Here is a 16,319-nt window from a genome sequence, read left to right as displayed (position 1 = left end):
AAAAAACAGAATGAGATTTGGAGTTCATTTGGGTCCTATAAATAGGTTTCGAAGAGATACATTCATAAGGGACACGTCTGTTGGGTTTTAGGGACGCATCTGTTAGAAGAAAGAAGTGACGAATCACTTAGTTCCAAAGGTTACTTGTCGGCTGCGATTAGGACCATCAGATCGCTCTCAAAATCTGGGAAGAAACGCCTTCCATTGGATCATGAGATGAATCCCGAAACTTTTGCCTCTCGATCAGAACAGTCATTCAAAGCATTCATCTTAACTTACCCTCGACCCTTGAGGGCACTATATTTCAGATATTAGTTTCCACCTTTGTCTCGCACTTTTTGTTTCTTATCTCACATCTCACTTTTTGTCGATTACTTTTGCCTTTGGTTATCGTATAGATCTAATTCTTTATCCAAACTCCTTAACATTTTCACTTCCACCTTTATTCGCAATTCTTTTGCGATCATTTGTTTGCTTAGTTCGGTATTTATACTCATGCTATGACAACGGCCCCAATTACTAGGTGTTTGATTTGTTTCTTTTCATTAGGACTCAAACGGGTATGGTCTCTTTGTTTAGAGAATACTGGCGTGATAACTTGGAATCATTTTTTGGTTTTTTCTTGCAGACATCCTCGTTTATTCTTGGAACTTTGGGTGTCTGTTTAATCTATATATCTTCAGTGTTACAGAATGCTAGGTATAAGTTTCATCTCTCATTCAACCAGACGAACTTCTAAGATTAAATTGCATACCATTTTCAAAATGTGTTGTCGGACTTGCAAGCTACAAAATGATGAATGTTTTATGGATCGAAGATGTATCATGCAATTCCTCATTTTTGTAATTTTGATTTCTATATTTTGTATTGTAAACTGTTTTGAAGTTTAATGCATCTAAATTTCAACAAAAAAAAACAAAGAGTCTCAACTTTACATGTGAAAATCTGTGTTAGATGATTTATATTGACATTTTTTATCCCCTCTTTCAGAACGAAAAATTACCATTCTGAATATTTAGGATTTTAATGTATCATATTGGTATTGTTGTGGGTAAAACATAAATTAGAAAACAACACGAAATGCACATAAGGAAACGCGAAACTTACATTGAGAAATTTTAATGTAACTATGTAATTAAATTAAAGATAATGATAATACCAGTTGATTGATCCGTTTCAAATTTTAGAATGAATAAACCAAGTAAAAATAATCAAGCGCCGTATAAGTGAAAATAATTTTGTTATTTAAAAAAAATCGCAAGAACGAAAAACAAGGGCAGAGACGGGTATAGGCAGCCCTATCATAAAGAAGTGTTTTATACCAATACCAACATAATGTACTAGAATTTCGTACTTACTACCTACATAATGCATCTAACAAGTTCCGCTGTGATGGAGGTACGAGATATACCTAGTCAAGTTAAATAATCAGATCCGTTAGTGTCTGTTTTGTACTTTTAAAGACACCTCTAGAAGTATTAAAGGCACCTGTTTCCATTACAAATTTCTTTTAAACTTTATAAGAGGCGCCTTTAAACCTTTTGTTTCAATAAGGTCCTTTAAAAGATCTCGGTTTCTCTCTCTTTAAATCTGGTAAAGAAAATAGAAGAACGACTCCCTAAAAGATCTTTCGATCAAGAAGTCTGAAAATAGAAGAACAACTCAATGGGATTTTTCCCTCTTTCCTTTCTACAGTAGCCCTAGGTTTCCATCTCAATCCACCCAACAATCCATTACAGTGAACACCAATCTTCATACAAATACCAAAAAATCTCTAAACCTTACAACCTCACCTTTTGGTAGACTCCAGCAATTCCATCTCCTAACTCCAATTATTGTTCATAGTAATAAACTCCCAAACCCTAGATCTAGGTTTCATCACATTTAGTTAAATAATCCTATTCAGATTGGGGAAATATCTAATCTAAAGGTGTAATCAGTCTCCAACAGGCTAAGGAATTCAACTTGGAACAACTTGTAGCAAGCATCAACCGTGAGAAGGAGAGTATTGCGACAAGCATAGGATTTGTGCAAACCAGGGAAGTACTCTAATCCAAAATATTTAGATCTTTTTCTTTATTGTTTTCCTTTATTGTGCTTATCATATCCTCTCTTAGATTTAGGTCGTAGTATATTTAGGGCTTTTATCGACCTACTGTTTTCTTCTTTAGGTAAATCTTATTTCCTCTAACATATTTTGTGTTCTTCCATTATCTGCTGTGGCAGTACCATGTCCATCTCTAATTTAGGTTGGAAAGTATAATTCTTGCATGTTGAAGTAAGAATTCTTTTGTATCTGTGCTCTGAGTCTTGGATTAATAGTATAATCTTTATTTTCCTATAGGCTCAATCTTTGCTGATCTGCATCTTGTTATAGTCTAAATTACAGAGTTTGGTTGTCTATCTTGATCTTTTGATATTATCTGCTTGTTTATTTTTATTAATCAATGAAACTTCCTATCATGATAGCGGTTATCAATTTCTTCTTTTATCTTTCTTCTGAATCAATCGCTTTGTTTCTCTTCCGTCTATTTCATGGATCATAACCGAATCATTTCTGGAATTACCAGTTCAATTCTCAAATCTCAGGTCTTTTACATAAAAACCTAAATCGAGTAAAAACCTAAACATTGTGGTCTTTTTATGCGATTCGTTTTATCTAGACCGCATATAAACCTAAACATTGCCCATCATAGTTTCTTGTACTTGGAGGAACAAGATTTTCTTGATAGTACCCGGTGAATTCAAAGTCTTGACTATCATTTTTTTATACAAAGTTGTTGTTGTTGTTGTCTTCCTTTCTTGCAACTAATTAAGCGCATCTATCGTTACCTAAAGACATGTTGCTTTATTGTTCTATCACTTACTTGTTATATCATTATATTATAAAGTTTTTTTTCTTATTTACACTACTGCACCTACTTCATAATAGTGGGAAGGATTATACATTTATCGACAATGGTGCTTATGAAAGTAGTGATGCTTTAGAAACTTTAATGTGCTAATTAGTATATTTTTCCATCAATATTCGAGGGAGAATTGTACATTTGTTCGTTGTGATTAACAATAGTTCTTTTCGTACGACTTGAAGAGACTTCTATAATGGAGAGTCACGGAATAATGGAGAGTCACGGAACAATTAATATCTCTTATATTAGAGAATAAATAGGACTGGAGTATAGAAGGCTTCATGAATAAACTGCCATATTATTGATTTCAATTTTATCGTTGTCTCATGTTTCAACATTGAGATAATGACATCGATTTATCAAAATCAGATTTTGGACCTTGATATGTAAATTGATTTCTCTTTAGGTAATGAAGCAAAAATCTGTTCTATTCTTAATGGCGAGGAAAAATCATGCCGGCCTAAGGTGTAGGTGGATTCTGCTTACAGGTGACAAATCATTTTTGATGGCAAGAGATAATCGAACCAAAGGTTAGTTAATTTTGTCTGGATTACTTGACTTGTTTCACAATCTTACTTTGTAAAAACCTCTTGGTCACGAATACATCTTTCTCGATCACGTGGTTAACAAGAGTTCTTTTCGTACGACTTGAAGAGACTTCTAGGTGAGACCCGAAAAATTCATATTGATTAATTGAAAGTCAGCAGTAGACATTGAGATAATCACATCAAGTTGTCGAAATCAGATTTGGACCTTGAGATGTAAATTGATTTCTCTTTAGGTAATGAAGCAAAAATCTGTTTTGTTCTTAATGGCGAGAAAAAATCATGCCGGGCTAGCCTCTTACTTGTTATATCATTATATTATAGAAGTTTTAGATATTACCTTATGCCGGTACATATAATCTATTTGTCCACCAATAATTAAGGGAAGGATTCCACAATCCTGTGTATTGATGCTTAAGACATGGCGTATATATCTTATTTTACCCAATAATTGGAATTTTTTTTATCTGATTTACACTATTGCAGCTTCTTCATAATAGTGAGAAGGATTATACATTTATAGGTAGTAGTGATGCTTAAGAAACGTTAATGTGCTGTGTTGTACATTGTTCCATCAATACTCAAGGGAGTATTATACATTTGTCCGTTGTGATGCTTAAGCATTGAAACTTTAATGTGGTATACCTCATTGTTCCTTCAAAAGTCGAGAGAAAGATTATACATTTGTTGGTTGTGATGCTCGAGAAATGGAACCTTAAAGTGGTATACCACATTGTTCCATCGATATTTTCGGGGACGATTTAAATTTGTCCATTGTGATGCCTAGGAAATGGAACTTTAATGTGGTATACCACATTGTCCCATCCATTTCTTCCAGAAGGATTACAAGTTTGTTGGTTGTGGTGCATGAGAAATGGAGTTTCAATGTTGTGTACCTCATTGTTCCATCGATATTTTCGGGAAGGATTATACATTTGTCGGTTGTGGTGCCAAGATAAGGAACTTTAATGTGGTATACCACTTCGTTCCATTCATATTTTCGAGAAGGATTATATCTTTGTCGGTTGTAATGCTTTAGAAATGGAACTTTAATGTGGTATAGCACATTATTCCATCGATATTTTTCGGGAAGGATTATACCTTTGTCGGTTGTGATGCCTTAGAAATGGAACTTTAATGCGGTAAACCACATTGTTCCATCAATATTTTCGGGAAGTAATATACATTTGTCCGTAATGAAGCCTAAGAAATGGAACTTTAATGTGGTATTCCACATTGTTCAATCAATATTTTCGAGAATGATTATACGTTTGTCGGTTGTGATGCCTATGAAATGGATCTTAAATGTGGTATATCACATTTTCCTATCAGTACTTTCGAGAAGGATTACGCATTTGTCAGTTGTGATGCCTAAGAAATGAAAATTTAACGTATACCACATTGTGCCATGAATAATTTGGAGAAGGATTATACATTTGTCTGTTGTGATGCCTAAGAAATGGAAGTTTAATGTGGTATACCACATTGTTCCATCTGTGTTTTTGGGAAGGAAACATTTGTCGCTTTTGCTACCTAAGAAATGGAACTTTAATGTGGTATACCACATTGTTCCATAATATTTTCAGGAAGGATTATAAATTTATCGGTTGTGGTGCATGAGAAATGGAGTTTCAATGTGGTGTACCTCATTGTTTCATCAATATTTTCGGGAAGGCTTATATATTTGTCGGTTGTGATGCCTAAGTAATGAAACTTTAATATGGTATACCACATTGTTCCATCAATATTTTCGGGAAGGATTATACATTTGTCGGTTGTGATGTCTAAGAAAATGGAACTTTATTGTGGTATATACCACATTGTTCCATTAATATTTTCGGGAATACTTATACTTTTGTCAATTGTGATGCGTAAGAAATGGAACTTTAAGGTTGCATACCCATTGTTCCATCGATATTTGAGGGAAGGACTATACATTTGTCGGTTATGATGCTTAAAAAATGAAACTTGATACGGTATACAACGTTGTTTCATAAATAATTTCAAAAAGATTATACATTTGTCGGTTGTGATGCCTAAAAAATGGAACTTGCCCACATTGTTCTATCAATATTTTCAGGAAGGATTATACATTGTCGGTTGTGAGCTTGAAAATGGAACGTTAATGTGGTATACAATAAATTTCCATCAATATTTTGAGGAAGGATTGTACATTTATTGGTTATCATGTTTGAGAAATGGAACTTTAACGTGGTATACTAAATATTTCGGCCAATAATCGAGGGAGGGCCATATATTTGTCGGTTGTGATGCCACAGAAATGGAACTTTACTGTGGTAGCTGACTCATTCTATTGATACTGTTTATAGTTCACTTTTAGTTGCTCTTATTGTTGAAGAATGCTCAGATTTTGCATTAATATACCTGGCTCCAAACAGTGGTAGCTGAATATTTTATTCACCCACATACTTGAACGTTTATAATCGTCACTTCAGACCAACCCAAGTTTGTTGCCAAATATCTCTTCTGATACGGAGATACCTAGGATTCGTAACTTATCCAGGTATTGCTTTCACGTCTAACAGAAGTAACTAGGAAATCAAGTATAAACAGAAGTGGGACTTCAGTTTATTGATTTCCAAGGTGCAATTCTCTCCTATGACAGAAAATATAGTGACTATAAAAGGCTTAATTGGGAAATTTTATATGATTGGTTTCAATGCTCTCGAGTGTTTTGAGAGGGACCAAACCAATAACTTGAGGTGTAGGTTGATTCTGCTTACAAGTACTCAAGCAAAAGTCATTTTTGATGGCAACAGATAATCGAAACAAAGGTTAGTTAATTTTGTCTAGATTGCTTGATTTATTTCACACTTTTACTTTGTAAAAACCTCTTGGTCACGAATGCATCTCTCTCGATCACGGGGTTAACAAGAGTTCTTTTCGTACAACTTGAAGAGACTTGTAGGTGAGTCTCGAAAAATTCATATTGATTAATTGAAAGTCTGCAGAAGACATTCACTAGACAGTCTTAGGTGTCGTTTGGCAACCAGAAGTAGAAGTACTTTTGCTTGTAGTAGAAGTTCTTTTGCTTTAAAAAAGTAACAAAAATTTAAAAGTATATTTGGCAAAAATGTTACTTATAAGTCAAAAAGTTAGTTTGGTAACTCAATTTGCTTTTGATAATTTTTTTTTTCTTTCTCATAGAGATACTTGATTTTAATTTGGATTTATTCAAGATTTCCACGATTAGTCTTGTATACGAAGTAGTGGTGATATTGGTAGTAGTGGTGGTGCTAGAAGGTATGGTTATGGGTTGTGGTGGTGGTTGAGGTTTGCTGGTGGTGGTGGTGGTAGAGAGGTTTGATGGTGGTGGTAGAGAGGTTTGATGGTGGCGGTGGTAGAGAGGTATAATGGTGGCGGTGGTAGAGAGGTATAATGGTGGCATCGGTGGTGGTGGAGGTATGATGGTGGCGATGGTGGTGGAAGTACGGTGGTGGTTGGGATACGGTGGTGATAGTGGATAAGGTATGTGAGTGATAGTGACGGAGTTATGGTGGTGGTGGAGGTATGATAGTGGCGACGGTGGTGGAAGTATGGTGGTGGTGGAAGTACGGTGGTGGTAACGGTGGAAATACGTTGGTGGTGGTGGATAAGGTACGTGTGTGATAGTGACGGAGTTATGGTGGTGGTGGTATGGTGATGGTGGTAAAGGTGGTGGATAAGAGATGTAGGTGGTACTGATGGAGGTACCGTGGTGGTGGTGAAGGTATGGTGGTGGTGGCGGTAGCGGTGAAGGTACAGTGGTGGTGGTGGAGCTACGAGGTGGTTGTTGTCGAGGTGTGGTGGTGGTACGAAGGTAGTGGTTAAGGTGTGGTGGTGCTAGTTGAGGTAAGGTGGTGGTGTGGGTAGAATGGTATGGTAGAAGTTTAGTTGTGGTAGTGGAGCTGAGATAGACAAAAAAAATTCGTCAAGTAAAATTCATGCATGTCTCAAAAAAAAAAATTACTTTACTTTGAAGTCAAAAGCTAAAAATTTTAACTTCCAGAAAAAGTCAAATTTTAACTTAAATGAAGTCGATAATTTTTACGTACCAAACTAACTTTTTGACTTTTATACTTAAATAAGCAAAAAAGTAACTTATTTTAGTGTTGCCAAACGACACCTTAAAGAGGTATTAAGTTCCTTTATTTTACTTTTGGTTGAGAAAGATGGTTTCTTATTATTTAGAGATGGTTTCACACCTAACGTTGTGTTTGAGGTCGAGGGTATGGTGTATGCCCTTGTTTTTTTAATATATGTACTATACTATTATATATTAGTATTTTGAGTTTCAAGTCAAGCTTTACATGCGTCATATTGTTCTGTAATAACTGCATGGGCTATCATATAAGTGAGATACCTTACTAGTTGTATCACGGTGTAAGTTATATTTGTCTTATTGTCTACATGGTGCTATATAAAGTGTATCCATGTGCTTGTTAATTAGAGTAGTAATAAGTATTTCTTGTTTTCGAAATAGTCCACAAGTGTCATTCTATATTTTGAATTGTAAATTCAAATAGTTCTACCAGTGGGTATTGATTGCTATACTGCGTGTTTGTATGTTCGTTTAATTTATTTCAAAATACACAATGCAGCTACAATTTTTTGTAGTTGGTACTTACAATGCAGTGGTGGTTCAAATGATGCAATTAGTGGCTAATCAAATTGTGGTAAATATTTTTCTGTTCTTATGCTGCTTACTAGTACGATCAAGGACATTACCCTACCATCAGTAATTGTGGAATGCTTAACAATTTTAACAAGTTTCTTTCGGATAGTAAGAGATATATTACTGAATAGCCGTAAAGATTACACATGTCTTCTCCAGTTAAAGAACATTTGAGAAATCTGAAGAGAATCAGTTTGTACAATAGTTTTACAACAACATCTGTGAGGGGTTTGCATGTTAAGTTCGGAATTAGAACTGGAGATTAGTTCCTTGCTAAGCTAATCTGATTCGTAAATACAATTATCGCTTCGATCATTTACAATGATCATTCCAGAAAAGAACAAGCATAGCGCCTAATATCTCTTCGCGGAACAATTAATATCTCTTATATTAGAGAATAAATAGGACTGGAGTATAGAAGGCTTCATGAATAAACTGCCATATTATTGATTTCAATTTTATCGTTGTCTCATGTTTCAACGTTGAGATAATGACATCGATATATCAAAATCAGATTTTGGACCTTGATATGTAAATTGATTTCTCTTTAGGTAATGAAGCAAAAATCTGTTCTATTCTTAATGGAGAGAAAAAATCATGCCGGCCTAAGGTGTAGGTGGATTCTGCTTACAGGTCAAAAATCATTTTTGATGGCAAGAGATAATCGAACCAAAGGTTAGTTTATTTTGTCTGGATTACTTGACTTGTTTCACAATCTTACTTTGTAAAAACCTCTTGGTCACGAATACATCTTTCTCGATCACATGGTTAACAAGAGTTCTTTTCGTACGACTTGGAGAGACTTCTAGGTGAGACCCGAAAAATTCATATTGATTAATTGAAAGTCAGCAGTAGACATTCACTAGACAGTCTTATAGAGGAATTCCCTTTTCTTTTTTTTTGGTTGAGAAAAATGGTTCTTATTATTTGGAAATTGTACTTATTTTGTTAGGTTTCACACCCAACATAGTGTTCGAGGCCGAGGGTATGGTTTTGCAAGTTAGCTAGTTGAACTTTATGTTGTGGGCTATATGGTGTATGCCCTTCTCTTTGAGAAATATGAAGAGAATCTGTTTGTACAATAGTTTTACAGGAGCATATGTGAGAGGGGTGTGCATCTTAAGTTCGGAATTAGAACTGGAGATTAGTTCGTCGCTAAGACAATCTGATTCGTAAATACAATTATGCTTCGATCATTTACAATGATCATTCCAGACAAGAACAAGCTTAGCGCCTAATATCTCTTCTATAATGGAGAGTCAGCGAGCTTATCCATATTTTTTTTTTGTATTAGTCTTCAAGAAGGATTCACTGAATCAAGTTCTTTTAGCCTGGGAAATTAGATTTCGGTATTCACAGAGCAATTAATGTCTCTGATATTAGAAAGTAAATTGGACTGTAGTATAAAAGGCTTCATGAATAAACTACCAAATTATTGAATTCAATTTTATTGTTATCTCATGTTTCATCATTGAGATAATCACATCAAGTTGTTGAAATCAGATTTGGACCTTGAGATGTAAATTGATTTCTCTTTAGGTAATGAAGCAAAAATCTGTTTTGTTCTTAATGGCGAGAAAAAATCATGCCGGGCTAGCCTCTTACTTGTTATATCATTATATTATAGAAGTTTTAGATATTACCTTATGCAGGTACATATATTCTATTTGTCCACCAATAATTAAGGGAAGGATTCCACAATCCTGGGTATTGATGCTTAAGACATGGCGTATATATCTTGTTTTACCCAATAATTGGTATTTTTTTTATCTGATTTACACTATTGCAGCTTCTTCATAATAGTGAGAAGGATTATACATTTATAGGTAGTAGTGATGCTTAAGAAACGTTAATGTGCTATGTCGTATATTGTTCCATCAATACTCAAGGGAGTATTATACATTTGTCTGTTGTGATGCTTAAGCATTGAAACTTTAATGTGGTATACCTCATTGTTCCTTCAAAAATCGAGAGAAAGATTATACATTTGTTGGTTGTGATGCTCGAGAAATGGAACCTTAAAGTGGTATACCACATTGTTCCATCGATATTTTCGGGGACGATTTAAATTTGTCGATTGTGATGCCTAGGAAATGGAACTTTAATGTGGTATACCACATTGTCCCATCCATTTTTTCAAGAAGGATTACAAGTTTGTTGGTTGTGGTGCATGAGAAATGGAGTTTCAATGTGGTGTACCTCATTGTTCCATCGATATTTTCGGGAAGGATTATACATTTGTCGGTTGTGGTGCCAAGATGTGGAACTTTAATGTGGTATACCACTTCGTTCCATTCATATTTTCGAGAAGGATTATATCTTTGTCGGTTGTGATGCCTTAGAAATGGAACTTTAATGTGGTATACCACATTATTCCATCGATATTTTCGGGAAGGATTATACCTTTGTCGGTTGTGATGCCTTAGAAATGGAACTTTAATGCGGTAAACCACATTGATCCATCAATATTTTCGGGACGGAATATACATTTGTCCGTAATGAAGCCTAAGAAATGGAACTTTAATGTGGTATACCACAATGTTCAATCAATTTTCGAGAATGATTATACGTTTGTCGGTTGTGATGCCTAAGAAATGGATCTTAAATGTGGATGTTCTATCAGTACTTTCAAGAAGGATTACGCATATGTCAGTTGTGATGCCTAAGAAATGAAAATTTAACGTATACCACATTGTGCCAGGAATAATTTCGAGAAGGATTATACATTTGTCTGTTGTGATGCCTAAGAAATGGAAGTTTAATGTGGTATACCACATTGTTCCATATGTGTTTTTGGGAAGGAAACATTTGTCGCTTTTGCTACCTAAGAAATGGAACTTTAATGTGGTATACCACATTGTTCCATAATATTTTCGGGAAGGATTATAAATTTATCGGTTGTGGTGCATGACAAATGGAGTTTCAATGTGGTGTACCTCATTGTTTCATCAATATTTTCGGGAAGGCTTATATATTTGTCGGTTGTGATGCCTAAGTAATGAAACTTTAATATGGTATACCACATTGTTCCATCAATATTTTCGGGAAGGATTATACATTTGTCGGTTGTGATGCCTGAGAAAATGAAACATTATTGTGGTATATACCACATTGTTCCATCAATATTTTCAGGCACAATTAAACTTTTGTCAACTGTGATGCGTCAGAAGTGGAACTTTAATGTGGCATACCCATTGTTTCATAAATATTCTCGGGAAGGATAATACATTTCTCGGTTCTGATGCCTAAGATATGGAACTTTAAGTGGTATACCACTTTGTTCCATCGATATTCGATCGAAGGACTATACATTTGTCGGTTGCGATGGTTAAAAATTGGAACCTTAATATGGGTATACCACATCGTTTAATGAATAACTTCGAAAAGGATTATACATTTGTCGGTCGTGATGCCTAAGAAATGGAACTTGACCACATGGGTTTTTGAGAATGTCTTGTATCGTAATTGATTAGTTACCTTTTATGAGAACCCAGATGGTTTTTTGATATCTGCATAGCTTGATAAGATTTGCAGCTGAGCTCGCATCATTATCAGTTCAAATGTTTAAATGTGCAGGTCATTTTTGAAAATGTTTTAATACCTCACGAGTTCTCTTCCTACATAAATTATATCAACAGAATAAGATTGATAGATGAGCTCGCATCTTAATCAGTTATCTCTACTAGTAAAATAATCTCAATAGTCATCCATCATTCATAAAATACTCTGGCTGAGTATTTTGTAACCATGAAATCTTCTTTAAGCTTTGGTTTTTTAATTCATGCCATTGTCTGAGACTGTCAGGAGATTTATGGAAAAAGGTTGCAAGTTTCCTTTTCTACTGATAAGTTATACACCCGACTTATTCTAGTTTTTTTCACAGTAGGAAGAATAAACTGACTCATTCTACTGATACTGTGTATAGTTCAATTATAGTTTCTCTTATTGTTAAAGAATGCTCACATTTTGCATCAATATACCTGGATCTGAAAAGTGTTAGTAGAATATTTTATTCACCCACATACTTCAATCGTTTATAACAGTCCCTTCATACCAACACAAGTTTATCACCAAATATCTCTTCTGATACGGAGACACCTAGGATTCGTAGCTTATTCACGTATTTGCTTTCACGTCTTCCAAATATTGGAGCATGTAGAAGGACCGCAACAACAAGATTTTCAAAGATGTTAATGCAAACACTAGCTTGGATGTGGATGATGTAAAAGCTATTATTTTTGGTTGGGTGAAGTGTTTGCCTAAGTTTAGTCACATATCATTCTTAGATGTTGTGCGGAATTGGGAGGCGTGGATATCGTGAGAGATCAACCAGTCTCCTCCCCACCCCTCTTGTACTGTTCTCTATTTCTTTATTTATTCAAAATTTCAAAAAAAAAAAAAACAGAAGTGGGACTTCAGTTCACTGATTTTCAAGGTGCAATTCTCTTCTCTGACATAAAATGTAATGGACTGGCTTAATGGATAACTTTTATATGATTGGTTTTAATGCTCTTGAGTGTTTGAGAGTGGGACCAAACCAATACCTTGAGGTGTAGGTGGATTCTGCTTACAGGTAATCAAGGACAATTCATTTTTTGTGGCAAGAGATAATCGAAACAAAGGTTGGTTAATTTTGTATGGATTGCTTGGTTTATTTCACAATTTTACTTTGTAAAAACCTCTTGGTCACGAATACAACTCTCTCTATCACGGACTTAACAAGAGTTCTTTTCGTACAACTTGAAGAGGCTGCTAGGTGAAACCCAAAAAATTCATATTGATTAATTGAAAGTATGAGTAGACATTCACTAGAGTCTTAAAGCGCCATTCAGTTCCTTTATTCTACTTTTGGTTGAGAAAGATGGGTTCTTATTATTTAGAAATTTTACTTTTTATGTTAGGTTTCAGACCCAATGTAGTATTTGAGGCCGAAGGTATGGTTTTTCAAGTTCGCTAGTGGAACTTAATGTTGTGGGCTATATGGTCTATGCCCTTGTTTTTTTAATATATGCACTCTATGTTAGTATTTTGAGTTTCAAGTCAAGCTTTTCATGCGTCATATTCTTCGGCTGTTAAATAAGTGAGATACCATACCGGTAGCATCACGGTGTAAGTTGTATTTGTCTACATGGTAAACCACATTGTTCCATCAATATTTTCGGGAAGGAATAAACATATGTTGGTTATGATGCCTAAGAAATGGAACTTTAATGTGGTATACCAGATTGTTCAATCAATATTTTTTTAGAAGGATTATACATTTGTCGGTTCTTATGCCTAAGAATTGGATCTTAAATGTGGTATATCTCATTGTTCTATTAATATTTTCGAGAAGGATAACATATTTGTCGGTTGAGATGCCTAAGAAATGGAACTTTAATGTGGTATACCACATTGTTAAATTTGTATTTTTGGGAAGGAATAAACATTTGTCGGTTTTGATGCCTAAAAAATAGAACTTTTATGTGGTATATATCACATTGTTCCATCAATTTTCGAGGGAGGAATTATACATTTTTCGGTTGTGATGCTTAAGAATTTAATCTTTAATGTGGTATACCACATTGTTCCATCCATACTCGAGGGAAGGATAGTAGATTTGTCGGTTTCAGTGCTTAAGAAATGGAATTTTAATGTGGTATACCAATACAATATAGTTCCGTTAATAACCGAGAAAAAGATTATACATTTGTCGGTTGTGATGCTTAAGAAATTGAACTTAATGTGGTTTACCATATATTTCCATCAATAATCGAGGGAAAGATTTTACATGTGTGAATAGTGACGCCGAAGAAACATAACTTTAACGTGGTATACCATATTATTCCATCAAAGTCGAGGAAAGAATTATATCATTGTGATGCTTAAGAATTAAATTTTCATGTGGTATACCGTATATTTTCATCAATAACTGATGGAAGGGGACCATGCCATGGAGGTTGGTCAATGGTTCTTAGCCCATCTGATGTTCTAGGGATGTTGGTCATTCATCATCCTAATGGACTTTCATTTTTGTCGCCAAGTCAATATGATTCAGAAAAAGAATAAACTGATCCTGTAATTGTTTAATGATATCAGCCCTTCTTTTTGAAGAAAGTATGCTGCATTGTAGTACCTGATTCTTAGCATTGTAGTACCTGATTCTTTATACTCGTTGGCTGATATTTTATTTACGATGAACAAACTTATTATGTCTTCTAGGAGGCGCTGAGTCAACATTCTTAAAAGCTGGGAATTCATATTATTGGTGTAATAAAACAGTTTTCTCCTCCAGTATGTAGAATGTATCAGACTATAAAAGGTTTAACGGATGACCAAATACTTATCTTTTATTAGAGTAAGATCATGACTTCGGTAGTAGTTTTAGAACTAGGAATGTATATTGTTTCCTCTATCGTTACCTAAAGACATGTTGCTTTATTGTTCTATCACTTACTTGTTATATCATTATATTATAAAGTTTTTTTTTTCTTATTTACACTACTGCACCTACTTCATAATAGTGGGAAGGATTATATATTTATCGACAATGGTGCTTATGAAAGTAGTGATGCTTTAGAAACTTTAATGTGCTAATTAGTATATTTTTGCATCAATATTCGAGGGAGAATTGTACATTTGTTCGTTGTGATTAACAAGAGTTCTTTTCGTACGACTTGAAGAGACTTCTATAATGGAGAGTCACGGAACAATTAATATCTCTTATATTAGAGAATAAATAGGACTGGAGTATAGAAGGCTTCATGAATAAACTGCCATATTATTGATTTCAATTTTATCGTTGTCTCATGTTTCAACATTGAGATAATGACATCGATTTATCAAAATCAGATTTTGGACCTTGATATGTAAATTGATTTCTCTTTAGGTAATGAAGCAAAAATCTGTTCTATTCTTAATGGCGAGGAAAAATCATGCCGGCCTAAGGTGTAGGTGGATTCTGCTTACAGGTGAAAAATCATTTTTGATGGCAAGAGATAATCGAACCAAAGGTTAGTTAATTTTGTCTGGATTACTTCACTTGTTTCACAATCTTACTTTGTAAAAACCTCTTGGTCACGAATACATCTTTCTCGATCACGTGGTTAACAAGAGTTCTTTTCGTACGACTTGAAGAGACTTCTAGGTGAGACCCGAAAAATTCACATTGATTAATTGAAAGTCAGCAGTAGACATTGAGATAATCACATCAAGTTGTCGAAATCAGATTTGGACCTTGAGATGTAAATTGATTTCTCTTTAGGTAATGAAGCAAAAAATCTGTTTTGTTCTTAATGGCGAGAAAAAATCTTGCCGGGCTAGCCTCTTACTTGTTATATCATTATATTATAGAAGTTTTAGATATTACCTTATGCCTGTACATATAATCTATTTGTCCACCAATAATTAAGGGAAGGATTCCACAATCCTGGGTATTGATGCTTAAGACATGGCGTATATATCTTATTTTACCCAATAATTGGAATTTTTTTATCTGATTTACACTATTGCAGCTTCTTCATAATAGTGAGAAGGATTATACATTTATAGGTAGTAGTGATGCTTAAGAAACGTTAATGTGCTGTGTTGTAGATTGTTCCATCAATACTCAAGGGAGTATTATACATTTGTCCGCTGTGATGCTTAAGCATTGAAACTTTAATGTGGTATACCTCATTGTTCCTTCAAAAATCGAGAGAAAGATTATACATTTGTTGGTTGTGATGCTCGAGAAATGGAACCTTAAAGTGGTATACCACATTGTTCCATCGATATTTTCGGGGACGATTTAAATTTGTCCATTGTGATGCCTAGGAAATGGAACTTTAATGTGGTATACCACATTGTCCCATCCATTTCTTCAAGAAGGATTACAAGTTTGTTGGTTGTGGTGCATGAGAAATGGAGTTTCAATTTGTGTACCTCATTGTTCCATCGATATTTTCGGGAAGGGTTATACATTTGTCGGTTGTGGTGCCAAGATAAGGAACTTTAATGTGGTATACCACTTCGTTCCATTCATATTTTCGAGAAGGATTATATCTTTGTCGGTTGTAATGCTTTAGAAATGGAACTTTAATGTGGTATAGCACATTATTCCATAGATATTTTTCGGGAAAGGATTATACCTTTGTCGGTTGTGATGCCTTAGAAATGGAACTTTAATGCGGTAAACCACATTGTTCCATCAATATTTTCGGGAAGGAATAT

General features: G+C 34.6%; 3 long non-coding RNA genes across 3 annotated transcripts; 2 read left to right on the top strand and 1 right to left on the bottom strand.

Moving 5' to 3' along the window:
* Positions 1 to 1,548: 1,548 nt before the first annotated feature.
* Positions 1,549 to 9,699, top strand: LOC147549039 (uncharacterized). The gene is made up of 3 exons (XR_015237028.1): positions 1,549 to 3,439; positions 8,681 to 8,804; positions 9,082 to 9,699. It is a non-coding gene; the product is annotated as an uncharacterized LOC147549039 (long non-coding RNA).
* LOC147549038 (uncharacterized) lies at positions 2,050 to 12,531 on the bottom strand. Its single transcript, XR_015237029.1, has 2 exons — positions 7,581 to 12,531; positions 2,050 to 6,445 (listed from the first exon to the last, which is right to left on the bottom strand). It is a non-coding gene; the product is annotated as an uncharacterized LOC147549038 (long non-coding RNA).
* A 2,464-nt stretch (positions 12,532 to 14,995) lies between these two features.
* LOC147549037 (uncharacterized) lies at positions 14,996 to 15,401 on the top strand. The gene is made up of 2 exons (XR_015237030.1): positions 14,996 to 15,121; positions 15,246 to 15,401. It is a non-coding gene; the product is annotated as an uncharacterized LOC147549037 (long non-coding RNA).
* Positions 15,402 to 16,319: the final 918 nt, after the last annotated feature.

This window comes from Eschscholzia californica, unplaced genomic scaffold (genome assembly GCF_041429995.1).
Source record: "Eschscholzia californica isolate CP2 unplaced genomic scaffold, dmEscCali1.0.p SCAF_3, whole genome shotgun sequence".
NCBI classification, from domain to species: Eukaryota; Viridiplantae; Streptophyta; class Magnoliopsida; order Ranunculales; family Papaveraceae; genus Eschscholzia; species Eschscholzia californica.
Note: the sequence above shows the minus strand (reverse complement) of the source record. Positions and strands in the feature narration are given on the sequence as shown.